This window comes from Melanostigma gelatinosum (genome assembly GCF_949748355.1).
Source record: "Melanostigma gelatinosum genome assembly, chromosome: 9".
Lineage (NCBI taxonomy): Eukaryota > Metazoa > Chordata > Actinopteri > Perciformes > Zoarcidae > Melanostigma > Melanostigma gelatinosum.
In genome coordinates this window covers 12,443,092-12,459,997 of record NC_136642.1, presented here as the reverse complement: position 1 = coordinate 12,459,997, position 16,906 = coordinate 12,443,092, and the positions used below count along the sequence as shown (strand labels likewise).

General features: G+C 44.4%; 1 protein-coding gene across 1 annotated transcript in view; it reads left to right on the top strand.

Annotated features, from left to right (window-relative positions):
• Positions 1 to 89: 89 nt before the first annotated feature.
• galnt1 (UDP-N-acetyl-alpha-D-galactosamine:polypeptide N-acetylgalactosaminyltransferase 1) overlaps positions 90 to 16,906 on the top strand; it is a 36,271-nt gene continuing 19,454 nt past the window's right edge. The window contains exons 1-2 of the mRNA XM_079275739.1: positions 90 to 450; positions 15,497 to 15,607. The gene's annotated coding sequence lies outside the window, so the exon portion shown is untranslated. The remainder of the gene's footprint in view (positions 451 to 15,496; positions 15,608 to 16,906) is intronic.

Below are 16,906 nucleotides of genomic sequence, written 5' to 3'. Positions count from 1 at the left end.
TTGAGGTAGTGAAGGGAGGGATGAGCAGTGATGCTGCCTCTGTTTGCTCCACACATCAGCAGCGTAGCTCCAGTCAGACAGACCCAGGGTCCGCCCGGAGAGAGAAAGACCATAGCGCTACTACCGGCTGGACCTCTATCACATTCAGGATCTTTGCAAATGGATGTCTCCCGTTGTTCCGCCCTTTGACACTGGACAGTGCTCTTGTAGCCGCGTTCAACGTGAGAAACACCTCATCCCCGGCTTGTTTTTTTGTGAGGTTTGTCTCGACGACACGGAGAGGACCACACTCCCCCCCCACCCCCCACCATCGGTAGCTCGCTAAGCTAAGCTAGCCCTGCTAACTTAGCTGCGATACTTTGCACCGTATCGGCGTCAGTTTTGTGCCTCGGAGCTAGCTTGAGGTCTCTTGCGCCACAGCGGTGAATTGAGTTGCCCCTGTCACTCTAGGTAAGCAAACAATACATGAGAAAAACAACGCATCATACTCGTTTTTAATCCAGATAAAAAAAACTGCCAAACGCAGGCTTGGCTTTCTGACGGTATCTAGCAGCAGACTGGCGCTATGGCAGAAGAGGCTTCTTGTTGACAGAAGCAGCCAAGCAACGAGGATGTGATGCGCCTCACCGTCATACACATTTTCACTTTATTTTCCTTCGCAGCCAGTTGCTGCTCCTCTCACAGCCCTGACGTGTGTTAAATGACAGAATGCCTGCTTTATTAATGATATAATTGCTCATAAACACTTTTTCGCCATCGCGTGTGTTCGCGTTCACTCTGGACTGTCGATGTGTCGTGAATGGGCCAGTGTCAGGTAAACGTTATCTCACACTTGCCGCATTTGACTGCACAGTTTTCCGAACGGTTTATTCAAATGAGACAGAAGTAAGACAGCCGGCCCCGTACACAGTGTAAAGTAGTCTATATTTAAAGTTGAGGATACTGGTTAGTGCTTACTACATGGACAGTTGATGTACTCTATCTGGTCGACGTTTCCTCATTTATTTCTGAACATTTCTGAGCTTCAGTGCTGCAGGAAAAACGAGCCGTACACCCGGAATAGAACACCCTGCTTGGTGCTTGTTGCGTCTCCTATGCCCTGATAGAGGTCAGATGATTTGGCTTAGCTTGATGCATATAGGAGGTAAATAAATAGTGGACCAGATTGAGCCGCTTTCCGTCTTTATGGTGCTGCATGTTTCGAGGGCCCTCCTCCTCTTCTGTTTGAACAGGGGTTAATCACATGTCATGTAATTCAATCACCAAGAGACCTTTTTATAGGGTTTGTTGTAGCACGCGGGGCCTGACGTATGTGAAAGAGACTCGCTGAGTGAATGAAATGGGGTGAGAACGCGCGTGCATGAGTGAGCATAGATTAGCAATGCTGTAATTATCTCCAGAGATAAGAGAATGCATTCACTATCAATCCTGCAAGACTCTGCAGTTGCGAAGCAGAGCAGATGAAGATGTTTGATTGACAGGGAACCAATTAAATGAATCTGTCATGCTCTTTAAAGGGAGGGAAAAGAGGATCATGTATTATTTAGCCACTGTGTGTGTGTGTGTGTGTTGCCTGTACATGTGCAGTTGGACAATCTGCTGTGTAGCTGGAGGGAAGCTGCTGTAGCTGTGTGCTACCTGTAGCATTGGTCCCATGGTGCCTGCACACAAGCATCTTGTTTGATCACGCTTTGAACAGGAGTATCTGTGTGGTACAGCTAAGATATCAGCAAAAGAAGCACTGCTTTGACCATGTAGGTCAACATTCTAAAAAATATAGTGGTTTAAGCCTTGAATTGTATACAGTACACGTGGTTGCAAGTTCTCAGCGCAGACTTTATTTTGGTTCTTTTTGGGTTGTATGTGTGTCCTGTTCAGGAGCTTGCCTCAGAGCTGTACAGTTTAACTCAGCCCTGTGTTAAGGCATGACTGTCCAGCATTGAAAGGAAATGAATCATGTTCCTCATTTCAAGGCCGTGCAGTCGGCATGATGCGTTTCCTGCCCTGTGTGGACTGTGTGTTCAGGCCCCAGCAGATGTGCCTGCTGTTGTGTGTGAGTCCCACTCTCTCATACTTGTGAGTGCGGATTTGAGAGTTTTGCAAATTGGGAACATTTTGGCAAATCTTCAGTACATGGATTTAGTTAGAGGCAAGTATTCGGATAATGACAAAATTAACTAGGCTCTCTGTCTAAGAAATGAATGATATTATTGAGGCTCCCTCAACATCTATCAGAATACGAATGTGTGTGTGCGCGTACTGTGGGCATGTGTAAGTATTAGGTTGTGTGTGTGTTCACTGTGTAATGGCAGTACAGGTCGTAATAATCATGATGATGGTATGCTTTGGAATGTAATTTGTTTAATGTGTACAAAACTCCCAATTATAAAGCATGTGAACAAATGCAGGGAAGATGTTTTTCATTTGTAATCGTTTGTAATCATGGTGCGAAACACGTAGACCTTCGATTTTCCTTGATTTTTGCTGCTCAACATATTTAGTGAAAGTGAAAGTTGGGAAGGTGGAAAATGTCCACTGTGTTGGTGTGCATTGGTATTTGTGAGTGTATGTGCTTGTCATAGAGGCTGTGGTGCATTTCTTGCTCCGAGCGGGTCCGGAACAATAGCTCTATTCTGGCCCATGTCTCCGGAGGGAGGCAGCAGCATACGGCGTTCCCGGCGCTCTGTGTGCCAGCGAGGCTTGGTTTGGGATTGGGTTTCCACAGCCACCTGGAGCTCCGAGCACAGGAATGCTATTGTTCCTCCTTTTCCAGACTGTGGCCGGATCAAACGCACATGCAAACGCACACGTTACGCAGACGCATGCATGTGCGCGCGAGAGGAGCTCATACACCAGCCTGTCTGTCCCCAAAAACTGAGGTCACCTTGGTTGTCATTGCTTACATAAATAGACAGTGAAACATCAAGACTCTGCTTCGCACAGCCGCAGAGACCGGACATTAGCACCAGAGCAATGCGCCACAGAACATGTCTGTGAGCTGTATTAATTGTAGTTCCACTATTTGTTCTGTTGTTTAGCTGCTCTGATAATCTTCAAAGACTTGAGACAGACATGTGACGCTAATGGTTAAAAATGCAACTAGTGCTGAAACAATTTCATTTGTCAGCTGACAAAAGAGGAGGAGTTAATCCTTTAGTCATTTATCAAGCAACATTGGCAAACTCTAATACCAGTTTGTAAAGAATTATCAACCTTCCCCATTTTGTCTGTTATTTCAAATTAAATACGTTTGTGTTGGTCACCTTGGGCTCAGGAATATTGTAATGAGTAATTCCTGCCATTGTCAGTCATTTTCCACACAATTGACAGATTTCTTGATGATGAAAATAAAGAGTTGCTTGCAGACTTGAAAAGCTGTGACCTTGAAATTGAATTGAATATTTAAATTAATTAATATACATCTTGTCATAGAGCAAGCGTAGCGACACCTCTTCTGTTATCCAATCGAGCCGGCGAAATGTCGGTTTGACTTTGTTTACTTCAAAATTGTCTTTTTAATCAAATCCCGCTCTCTCAAGAAGACATCACATAAATTACCGAGTTTTTAATAATGTTGTCTGATCACAACATCAGACAGACTTATCTCCAGACTTTGCATCAATTTGTTTTTTTAGCAATGTGGCAGTTCAGCACAAATCAGATTTTGCTTCTCACAGATATTAGCTAATTCATATGTATTTTGACATCATTTAGTAGTTGTTTTTGAGCCTTTATTAGAAAGGAGATCGTTGCGAGTGACAGGAACTGTGGGGTTAGAGAGATCGAGGATGACGTGCATTAAAGGTCTTTGTTCCAACTCAATGATTTATAGTTGTAGTCCTCATTTACCATTGTTTTAATTAAAATAGTGAGTGAGTGCGTGCTACATGTTTATCCCGTCTTTAAGAGGGTTAGATTGCCTTTTCTACAAGAAAGTGGAAGCCTAGATTTAGTGTAGACCTTCCAGAAACTCACTCCGGATGTTGATAGCCAGTTTAGCTGGATCAGATAGCGGAGACCTAATTGGTTAAACTGCAGACAAAGTGAGAGAAACAGAAGACGGAGCGGAAAGAGAAAGAAGAGATAGCCATCAACAGCGTTTAGCAGTCCTGCCTCTTGGTCCTCTAGGGTTTTACAGGAAGGCAATTTCAGGTGTGTGTGTGTGTGTGTGTGTGTGTGTGTGTGTGTGTGTGTGTGTGTGTGTGTGTGTGTGTGTGTGTGTGTGTGTGTGTGTGTGCGTGTGCGTGCGCGCGCGCATGTGCTTGCCATGCGTGTGTGTCCTCTGGCTTTCCAGCGGGTCACATTAGAGATAAAGTTGCACTGAAGTGGGTCAGCCAGTGCCACCAGGGAGCCTTGCCAGCTCCCTGCTCCCTCTCAGGCTGCAACCAACCAAAGGCCAACACAAACACATGAAACCAGAGTTGTGTGTTCATTGTATGTATGCATTGTTTGTTGGTATTGATCATTTGTGTGTGTGTGTGTTTATGTGCAGACGTAGTGTGATCTTTGCTGTTCTGTCATTCATTGAGATAACAGCTCACTGCACTTTGACTCCTTATAAACAGCTTTGCTGGAGAATAAAATACTGTAAAGCTGTGACGGCAGAGTGAGCTCTGGCGCAGTGTGTTGAGACTGCATGTAGAGCCTCTACAGATGATTCAGAGCCTGTCACACAGCGTGGCTCAGCTGGATGGACTCAGTATTTCTGCTGGCTTAATGATAAGGAAATAGGATTTAGCCCAGTGTTCAGCAGTGGTTTATTTTTTCTGCGTTGGTTCTCCTCAAGGCATTAGTGATCTATTTCTGTGCTCAGTTTGCTTGCTCTGTCCCTGCATTGTTGAAACGAGGTGACATCATGGGGTAATGCATAGACAGTAAGCATAGCACGAGACTCAATTATTGCACAATATTGCTGAGATCACTCTTAGCTACTTCCCTCCAATCCAAATACAAAGCTGCTGCTCTCGAGGAAGTGGTCTCAGGAGGTCTTCTGGCCATAATCTGAACCCGTTTTGTTCCGCCACTGGCCAGGTGTGAAAATGGGCCGGGTTTCAACTGGTCAGCAGCAAATACTGTTCTGTATATTTTATTATTTTCACGGCATCTTCCTCTGCAGTGTTGACTATACGCCACCGCTCTCAATAAATGGAGTTCTGGGAAGAACTAAGATCTCTGAAGCGTGGATGTTGATCGGAATACATAAATATTTTGAAGACGCCGGTCTCAACCTGCAAGCGATCTGCATTCCAGCAAATGAACGATGAGTCACAAGAAACTATAACACGTGTCATGTTGTCATTGAGAACGAGGTGGAAGCGTTTATTTGGAATGATCTGCAATGATTTGCAGAACAGCTTATCGGAGCTTTTTGTATTAACGTTTATTAAAACAGATTTGAATGTGTATCAGGGACGTTGATGTGGATATCCTCTACTTTCATTTGCGTCGACAGGATAATATCTAAATCCTATTTTTCCCCCACATTCCTCTCACACCTGAGCACGTCGATGCAACTTTGTGAGCTGAACAAAAATCCAATTTGAATCTGCAATTGCGATTTGACTTTTTGTTGCCAGCGCAGATGTCTTTGACTTTAGGACTTGTAGTCATCCTATTACGTGGTCGACTTCACAAAGAGATCCTGAGCTCGGATAGTACGAAGCTTTAAGAGGCACCTTGAGCACCCGCACAGAGTTAAAATTTTAAAAAAGCACTGCAGCAGCTCAGCCGTGCAGGATTGAGTAACCCTACACACCGTGTGTTCAGCTCAGCGCCAACAATTCCCGTCTTTGTAGGAGTGCACTGATCATGCCTCTGTGTGTTGCTCACAGCATCTGTTTCACTCAGATATGACCCAGCAGGAAAATACACAGTTTCCATGGTTACGGGACGGCTCCTTACCCCCCCCCCCCCTTCACACCCGCCATAGGACGAAGTGGAATATATCCAATTTCTGCTGACTCATAGAGAAACAGTTGTGTGTGTGTGTCACACACTTGGACACAGATGTCTCCCCTCACTCAAGCCTGGAGTGACTGTGTGTGTGTGTGTGTGTTGGCTTCTTTAACCAGCATGTAGGTTTGTTTGTTTTGTAACAATTTCAACAAGAATAGTACTTTCTGGAATAGTAGGGTATTTGTTGTGTGTGTGTGGCGGCCTGCCTAAGTGACCCTTTATTGATCTCTATGGGGACATTTGTCCTCTGCATGTGACCCAACCTTACTGTTTAGGAGCGGCAGGCAGCCACCGTGCCCGGGGGATAAAGTCCTGAACCCAGGTCCATGGACCAAGGACAATGGCAGGAGTTCTACTTACTGTAGCATGGCTGTCAGTAGTGGTGCAATGGATCCTAAACTCACGGACCGGATCCCGTTGTTTGATTAATAACAGCAGCTGGTCTACGTGGCTCCAGACACTGTCCCAAAAATCATTTCAACCACTCTGAAGTCTGTAATCCATCTTATCGTTTTACTTTGTTAAAGTAATTTATAGTGTTTTTTTCGTTATAAAAACACACAACTCAAATGATAAGGAAATAAAAGATTGTGTTTTCATTGAACCGTGTCATTAGTTGCTTTAATGATGTATCATAAGCTGCTTAGAGCTCGTGTTAGGAAGTTAAACAGCTCATAATACATCTCTAATATCTATTTTATATTCATGGGAAAACATCTTCAAACCACTGGATTTATTCAAGTTTCCCACCAACACTACATTTTACAAGATCACATGTGAACACATCATGATAACGTTATAATTTACCTTCGCCCAATACTCATCTTCACTGAACAGAGCCTGAACGCATCATAATGTAACTTAACTCCTCCTGTCAGTTTAGACAGACTGGTTGTTTACAATGTAACGTTATCAGAGATCGGTATGAATGTCGATGTCCTGATCGCATATTTGACTGAATATTGGCGGATAACGATCGTCAGTGAAACTTTAAGGCTCACTGCGATGGTTAACTGTACACTTTGTAATCAATCCGTACGGAGAGTAAGGTAGCAGTAGAGTTCAAACCCAGAACCCTCTCGCTGAGAGACAATACTGCTAATCACTGAGTCACTGAGCTGCCACATCCACAGAGCTGCTAAATCAAGAAAGCCCAGCGAGGATTTATAGAGATTTACTGCTCCAACCTCACTGCTTTCATCCTGGAGAAAGGAGCCCTGTTTGTACCTGGATGAAGGTCCTTAATTGGTCTTGGTTCTCATAGTGCGTTCACATGGAGGCCTTTACTACTCAAAGCAATGCACCATTAAAAGAAGAACTTTGTTGTAGAAGAAGTTGTTTTGCATGATGCTGATTATTACGGTCTGTGATCACGACTTTTATGAGAAATCGATAATCCAACAGATGACCGGTCAGATGACCAACAATGTACATTTGAGCTAAACTGGGCTCAACGGTAACAGCCGACGAATCTCTCTGAAAAGTTTTCTTTTCACAACATACGTAGGCCAGTGTCTTATGTCATCATCGTTGTGGGGGATATGATAATATCGATATCAATGTGTCGACCATACCAGTTAGTGTTTTGGTATCCATCAGTTTCTTATATATGGGTGTATTAGACCAGTGGTCCCCAACCTTTTTTGCACCACGGACCGGTTTCATGTAAGACAATATTTTCACGGACCGGCCTTCAAGGTGTGGCGGGAAAACACGACGAAATAAAATGATACGATCGGCATGAAAACAAATATAAAATGCATAAATAAATGCAACTCACAATAACGCTGAATCAGTGGAGCCCTGAGCTTGTTTCTCTGCAACGAGACGGTCCCATCTGGAGTAATGGAGACACTGACACCCGAAGTCTGTTCCTGATGTCCAGTCTACTCCGTTTTATTTTGATTGCCGTCACTGCAGAACATTCCGCTTCACAAAGAGGATGTGTGAAATGGAAGCAGGGTTTTCAGTGCTTTAGTGGCGATCTCAGGATATTCAGCCTTGATAACACCAGCAGAGTTGTTGTCTCAAACATACTTTTAAGGCCACCGTCATTTACAATCTCCAGCAGCTGATCTTCCAATGTCTCCACATATTCTGCAGAGCGGGTTTAGCGCGTCAGAATTACTCCTGATATTTAATTAGAGTCCTGATATTGTCTGTTAAATGAAGCCTTCTTGGAAGTTGTAGCTCTTCTTGTGTCTCCTTAGTGACCTTTTCTCTTTGCAAAGAAGCTCTCCAAAAGTGTTTTACTCATTTTCACGAGCTTGCGGGCTTAATTTTTGAGGTAACGTATCACGTTACCGAGACAAGCGTCTTGTCAAGAGACACAGGCGGATGAAATTGCGAGAGAATCCGGTCATTTTTCAAAATAAAACTTCTTTCAGACTCTGATAATCAATAAAACGGAAATAATATCATATTTATTCTTTCTGTGCGGCCCGGTACCAAATGATCCACGGCCCGGTACCGGTCCGCGGCCCGGTGGTTGGGGACCACTGTATTAGACCATTGTGGGCAGTGTTGCATATCACTGAGCAGGACAGTTTTATGGCAACGTTAGATTGTCTTTTGATCTTCCAGGAAATGTACTTTATCATGATGTCAGCTGTTATCACAAAACTACATGCATCATAATAACGGATATGTGACATTATGGAATGTTGTAAAAATACTGTATAATATAGAACAGCTCAATATGAGCCTTTTAAAGGTTGATGGAAAGACTAGTTATAGATAAATACATGACTTTCCCAAGCTTGTACTGTATGTACACAACCGTTTAGTCATGTCCAGTGATTAGAAGTAGCTTTGCTTTTTTCAGCACCTGTAAAAAAAGGAACTAAAGATACCATAAACCTTTTAGCTGTGGTAGTAGCTTCTGTCGTATATTATATAGGACAGTAACACAGGAACAGACATGCTTAATTAAACATGGTGTGTGTATTTGTGTCACTTCAATCAAAACACTGCCAAAGTTAAAGAAGTTCAGAAATCTAACCGGTATTGTATTTTTTAACAAATAAACTCAACAACGAAGTCGAGTCACACTTTGTATTCAGCTCTTTCTTCATCTCCTCTCAACACCGGTGAAGACTATAAACAAATCAATTGTGTTTTTACTAAAGTTACTGACTCTCAAATCAGTTTGGATGTAATTTCACACGACTGAAACTCCAGCAGTTTGTGAGATTATGTCGCTTTTACTTTCACAGGATTGCCTCTGATTTGACACTGTGAACCCAAAAAAATACAATGGTGTGAGTTGTTTCCACAAGAATAAGAAATTACAAGTGTGACTACACCCTGACGCTTGTTTAGATCGTTAAATGTAACAGTAGGCTCGACTTGTATCCCGAATAGGAAAGTATGTGTAGCTCTTGGATGTAGAGGAAAGAAGAGGAGGGCAGAGCGGACAGACCTGTCATGTGTTGTGTGACAGCTATCTGCCCCGGGCTCACCCTGACCAAGGTACAGCACTCCCCTCTGGGCCCGCACACACACACACACACACACACAACCATCCATCTCCAGCTCTTATCTCCTACCAGGCTGCTACTCTCGAGTGTCTGTTTGCATGTGTGTGGGTCAGTGTGTTTGTGTGTCTGAGGACTCTTTGAGTGGAGTTGTTCCGCCCTGCTAACACTGATAGCCGTATCAACTCATGGCTGATTGACTGCAGAACACTGGGCCCATTGTTTTTCTGAGTGTGTGTGTGTGTGTGCGCGCGTGGGTGTGTATGCTAAGCCGAGCCACAAATGTCGGCCGCACTGTGCTCATGTATCTTGTGTGTGTGTGTGTGTGTGTGTGTGTCATATGTGCTGCAGTGTAATCTGCCAGAGGCTGGGATGTGGGTCAGTGTGGCTGTAGCTCTTCAGGGAGAACCAGCAGCAGCATACTGCCTGTGTACTTACTGTAGCGGGGCTAGGCTGGGTAAAAACATGCTTTACAAAAATGCAAATTTACGCTTGAGATTTGACTTGTTATGAATTGTGCATTTTCACATACCCTGAAACAAAGCTTTGGCTATTTCAGTCATTCTAGTCTTTTTTTCTGTGTGCCTAGCTAAACATATTAGCTAAACTTATTCAAACATATAAGTGTGTGTGGAGCTAGCCTTGTTTGAATAGGGTCTACAGCCCATGGTGATAAACGTTTAGATTCCATGTGATGTCTTAATAAGGCTAGATTGGAAAGAGGATGGCCAGATTAGCCATGCCTGGGCTCATCGTGGATTTCACCTGCAGCCATGAAGGTGTTGCTGAACATTTAGAAGTCAAAATAAAAGCCTATTGGAGGTTAAAGTGTGTATGTGTTTGTTTGTGTGTGGGTGTGTGTGTGGTGGGGGGGGGGCGCTATTGACCTCATGATGGAGCTGCTTAAATGAAATATTGATAGCACTTGCTTGGTTAGAGAGTGTGTATGTGGAGTTGTATGTGTATATGCAGAACCTCGCCCAGTGATTGATTGTGCATTTTGCTGCAGCCGATTGGCTATTGAGTGTCCATTTATTTTTTGCACATACAGTCTCATAGAGCACACCACTTGAAGTGGCCCAGCAGTGTTGCAGCCGGATTAATGAGGACAGTGTGTGCCGACAGACAGGTAGGTTACACGATGTTGCTGAGGGCCAATGATGGGCAGCACTGTTTGAACAGTGAGATGAAAAATGTAATTCTTTCCTGTGAAAGAACAACAGATTTCCTTTTTGTTTCAGGCGGATGCTGTAGATATTATCCACTTACGGTGACTCGGCACACTCAGTTTGCCAGGTCTATTATATGGTGTCTCCATATGTCTGCTACCGTTCTATCATGTTGTCTTCACTGATCCTGAAGCTGTGTTTTATTAAAAGCTTTTTGTTCAGTGCCACATGGAAAATAAAGTTCAACGCAGTGCAGTCTGCAGTGTATGCAGCTAAAATACCAGCTTCTGTTGTACAGGAAATGTGTTAATCCCACAATTTGCCACTACAGCAGAGGAGGAGGAGATTGCATGCTGGGAAGTCTCTCCTGGATTGGGAATATTGCCGGGAGCGTTTGAGCACGCAGCTGGGGGCATGCACGCTCTTAAGTTAGAGAACCTTTAGCGTCTCTACTGTGAGTGTTTCTTTAGTGAAACAGAATATGTGAGCGCTGTGCAGTTAAGAGAAGGATTTCAATCAGATCTTTCGCATTTGATTGAACCGCTAAAAAGTGGAAGGGCTCAGAATGTAGCGTGATGTGGAGCTACAGAGGACTGTGGCTCCCTAGTCTCTAAAAGTTGCAGGTTGATGGATGGATGTCGTTATATCATTGGTTGGTACTTGCTTACCTACGAATATGTCTTATTCTGTTCTATAGGAAGAAAATATGATTGGATTTTGATGTAAAAATACAAATAAATCGATTTAGTTTGTCATATATTTGTCAATAGGTGTAGAATGTGACTGGAGATAAGATCTAAAGGGGTTAAAGGGCATATTTTATTTAATCTCGACTTAAAGCTTGTTAACATGGCTGCTGGAGGGACACCAGGGAGAGATGGAGCCAAGAACAAATCACAAGCCTTGAGATGGTACCAAGACACACAGACATAGATGGGAAAGTTTTGGGCTAAATCTGTTCTGTTTATCACTCGGGGCACAGTGAAGGGAAGGTAGTGCGTGCGTGTGTGTGTGTGTGTGTGTGTGTGTGTGTGTGTGTGTGTGTGTGTGTGTGTGTGTGTGTGTGTGCCACCACCTGCTGCTCTGTTTCTTGCGTTCCCTACTGCACTCTCCGTAAACAGGAAGCTGATGTCTCCGTGAGACTCCTCTCGTCTGTTCTCTTCTGTCCCTCAGTCTCTCTTTCTTCCTGTACCGACCCGGCCTCCCTCTGTGAGTGCATACAGTATATCTAGAAAGTGACAGGCACCCCAGTTCCCACAGCACGTCTTCATTATGGAAAGCAAAACAGGCTGTGTTGTGAGACATTTCTTCCATGATAAGTGTGACATAATGGCGTGACCTGCAGAGTTGAGCCAGTTGCTTCTTACCTATTTTCCTCCTTGCTCTATTCCTGGCATTCCTGTTTTTGCTCCTTGGGCTTCCCCAGGAAAGCTGTCAGAAATGGTGAGCTACAGCAACAGTTCCATGTGAAACTGTTGTCATCTTTTGTTGCCTTTCCTCTTGTCCCTATTTAGCATGGATCTGGTGTTTTTGTGCGTGCATGAGGCGCTGCAGGCCCCTCAGGTTCTTCTTTTCCCACACCGCTGTAGACTTGAGGTGTTTGACAGCGCAGGACGTCAAAGGGAGGACTGGAAGGAGGCGCAGTTGGCACAGGATTAGCACTGTTTGTTGTTGCTAAGACCAAAGATGTCATCTTTGGACTCCCTCTGTTACAACATACGCTACAAACAGAGTCACGTAACACATGTAAAAACCCTGGCTGGAAGCCAAACACACACGCATGCACGCTTCGTGCTCATAGCAAGCTATCGCACAGTCTTTAAGAAACCTTTCTTTCTGTAGAGAGCGCTGAGTTTAATGCTGGCTGGTTGGTGTGTTCACGCTGAGCTCGGGGGAATTGTGAATGACTGATTTGACTGTCACTTAGGCTCAGCCCACACGTCTAAATTGTCCAGAACAAAGGTTGTTTCAGAGCTCCTGAACCTTGTTTGGCTCCAGTCCCGCTTTGAAGCCTCGGGGGCCTCAAGCTTTAGCATGCCAACTTTAGTTTGCAGGGTGTTGCGTGGGTGCAGACGTGCATTAACCGCATGATGTGTGCGATGTGTTAAGTGATTTCTGCTCGCTGAAAGACAAACTTGTGCTTGCCCGCAAAAGATTGCATCATTACTCCACCCATGAGCTCCTCCTCACCTCTGCATTTCGTGGTCTGCCTCAGCCGCCGGTCTTTTGGATTTACAGCAGGAATTACGTCGAGCCAGACTGGATGGAAGGAAGCCTGCGTGGGAGGAAAGACTGGCTTTGTGGATTAACAACTGGGAATGGAGGACAGAGATAGAGGCAAGACAAAAAAGGGGGGGGGGGGGGGGATTATGACGACCGAGCTATTCGCCTGCCTTTTGCATGCTCTGGGTTCTCAGCTGGTCACTGCTGGACCACATTAATTAATGCGATGCACAAAAAAGAGGGATGGTGAATGGAAGAAGCAGAGAATTTGGGCTGCACTGATCCAACCAATACTGATCGTTAGACCTGAACTGAGGGTGTCGGCCAAATGATCCCTGATCCCCCAGGGATCAGGGATCACTGGGACACAGTCCCAGTGATCTCTTTTCCCAAATGTAAAATATAAAGCTCTTCAAGGGTCTTAACTGTAAGTGGAGACATTCATACACTGTCATTCATTTTTTTTTTTTTTTCATTTTGTATGATATACGTCCGGACAGTTTATGAGATTGTGTACTAACTATAATGTGCCAACATTTCACCGTATCCGGACTTGAGGGCTTAACGCATAAAAGCACGTTGGCTGCAGCAGATGAATGTGGATTGCTCACATCTGGTCGATACTTGAGCCGCTTAATAAGGTCAGCATTGGCACTTGGTCTGCCGGATTGAATCGCTGTATTCCGACAGAGAATGGGTGTTTTGAGACTGAAGAGACGACTCTTATCGTAAAACTGGTGATCATGCCATACAGTGTCGGACTGCTGTTTTTATAATAAAAGCTTGAAAGGTACTGCGACATCGCCAACACTGTTAACCAGCGACCGAGTGGACGCGCGGTTCATTTCCTCGTCTGCTCCCTGGATGCTCGTGTTAGTGCAGTACTGGCTTGAATATTGTCGTGTCCCACGGGCACAGCTCACTGTTTGGACAGGTCCATCTCTGCTCACTTGCTCTGCATAACACATCTGACTAAGTGTCCATCTGTTCGCCTAACCGCCGAGGCATCACTAGGTGTGTGTGCGACTTTGTGTTGTAAGCCAGCACATTTGTCTGTGTGTGTGTGTGAAACCAGCACTGTCTTACAGCAGCAGTATATTACAACTACTTTTTTTGTGTGCGGTCAGGGTTTACATTTAATAAGGGAACCGTTAATACCCAGAGGGAGGAAAAGCTGAGGCAGCTGCATGTGTTGGAAGACCTCCCAACGCTGCTGCACTGCTGGAGAACAGCCCACTACATCACACAAACTCTCTCATTCAAATTTTAGTCTATCTGCATGCTTGTAATCAAGTACAGTATTGTGTCTCATCGTCTGTCTCTCTTGCTTTTTGTGGTTGCTCTCTTTGTCGATTCCTCCTCAACATGTAGCGCTCACGCAGTGACTACAGCGTGAGACGGGCAGGAGGAGGAGAGGAAGAGGAGGAGAGGAAGAGGTTCGCTCTGCACAGCGACAGACATGAGTGGCTTTTTGTGCTGCAGTGTTGTGTGTGTGTGGTTCTGTTGGTTTATTTTGTGATTGTCAGGGGAATCTGATGAGTATTTATAGAGGCGCTCGCTTGTCCTGCTTCCAATTTGCAGATGGATTACATTCCACTCCCACTTTGTGGAGGTGTGTATAAGATGAAGGGAGATTAAGAAAGAGAGAGAGAGAGTTTGTGACATTTGACAGAGGGAGGTGAAGAGAGAGCGAGAAAAGTAGGGAGGAGAAGAGGGATGGTGACTTACCCCGGAGGAGACGGACACCTTTGGTGGCCGGGAGCCTTCACACACTGAAGCATACCTGCACTGCAGCACAGCCTCCTCACTCACTAACACAGGAGTGTGTGGCCTGGCAGGAAGAGATTTGTGGGTTGGTTCTTCTTGTGATACAAACTTTTAATACACACACACACACACACACACATATATATACACTGGCTCGCAATATGAAGTCCCACTGGACCAGAATGATGACTTAGCTTTAAAGTAGGCCAAGGACCAAATTGAAGGACACACACACACACACACACACACACACACACACACACACACGCCCACACTAAGTCATATTCACTCTCATCTTCATTCTCTGTGGATTTTTTTTAAATAGCAGATTAATCCAGAGAGATGAGCAGTTCTGAGTATCCGTCAGCTGTCCGTCCTCATATCCCTCTTCCCCCTTCATCCCTCTGTCTTCTCTCTTCCTCTCTCGTTTTATCCTGCTCCAAAGCTGGCAGAGTCTTTGCTTGCGTTTGACCTTTGAGTGGGTGCGAGAGGAGGATGGATTTATAACACAATACAGAGAGATACAGATGCCAGGAAGTGTTAGTGCGACTGGAAACTTGGTGACAGCGTGACCCTGACTGCGTGGTTGCGTGAGAGATAGACGAGCGTGTTGTGCGTTCACAGACAGGAAGTAAATGTTTCAGGCCCGGTGACAGCCTCTGACGGGTCTTCCTGTGGTTGCTTTGTGGTTCTGTTGCCTCGAGGTGTGATAGGAACACACTCGCTCTCTTTTCACCACAGCCGCCGATCAATGTGCTGTACGTGGAATCTGAAAGAGATTAATGAAAAGGAAGACAAACGGTTCTTTAGATTCTTGGTTTCAAGATCATAGAAGATGTTTCATTTACTGCTCTGTCACATAGCGAAACAAAGTGTTTATTCCGTGTCTGCTTCTCTCTTGTTCAGGGAGCATGTTTGAGTGACGTGCGAAGGAGGAAGTGGGATCTCTCACGCCCCCCCCCTGTGCTGGTGGAGCAACCTGCACATCTGACCAGACTCCTTCAGTCACTTGGACAGGTATGAGTTTATGAATATTAGCTTCAGCCAAACTTCACAATGCCGAAATAAATACATACAGAGCAGACGATCAACTCAAAATAGACTTAATATTAAAGAGCAGAAATGTCATTCAAGAGTCAAATATAAAGTGACCTGCTGCGCCAGCTCCCTCCTCCGTCTCAACCTTCTTTTTGAGTTGAAGCTTTTCATATTGTTGATTTTTCTAAAGTCAATTGTTTATGCGTTATTAATACTATCTCTGGATCCTGTATGCTATGGTTATTGTGTTATTATGCTGGGCATTACTTCTTTAAGCAGAATCTTCAAATTATTTAACAGCTCACTTTAAAACTCAAAACTAAATGGTCAGTGGCGACATGAGTGCTTTTATTAGGATGTAGATATTCTTTGATTCCCAAAGGTTCATTGCATGGGCGATATACTTGGTATAGCTGTTGTTAATAAGATGTGATGTACAAACCAAATCCACAGTGGTGATCAACTGTCACTCGTGGCTGCTGGACTGCTAATCAGGCATGTTCTTTTAGTTTCCCTTACTTCTTCCAGTCTGTAATGTTTTGTGGATGCATAGGTTTGAATGAACAACGAGGACTGTGGTATGGACTTTGTAGAGGAGGCGACACGTTCAAGAGACAGAACGGTTTTGTGTTGTACATTGGGTCAAAGTAGATCACATAAAAGTACAACGGTAAGGCGTCAATTCAAAACATGTCTACGGATTCCTTGTTGTTCAGGCCCGTCGCAATTATTACATAATCACCTGACCGCGACGATTTGAGCTGACTGCGACTATTATGCATTGTTGTTGGAGTCCACATCAAGTGAATTTAAAGCCAATGTGGCAACAAATGGAAATTGAATTTGGGGCATTTCCATCAACCGGGTAAATAAGCTTCCTTCCTGAGCATGAGATCGTATTTGTTACTTTCCGCAGCAAGATGGTGACGGCTGTCTTGATTCAGCCTTTAGCGGAGAGTCTCCCCTACGGTGCAGTCTGGGGAAAGTTATGCTGGAGTTGTTGCTTCAATCAAGTTTCTCCTATGAGATAATTCACCTTCAAATGTTTGGATGGAAGCATGCTCAACAAAACGATTTATAATGCACGAAGCTGTCCAAATCACATACGTTTACATCTGGTTATTAAATGTTTCGATAAAACAACATTGTTTGTGAGAGACTAGAATGAGATTTAGGGACATTGCTCTTATTTGCTCATGTAGCTGTTGCATTGGAACAAATTCCTGTTTAGAAAGTAAAAACAAAATATCTACGTAGACTGTTGAAGTGGTTGGTAGT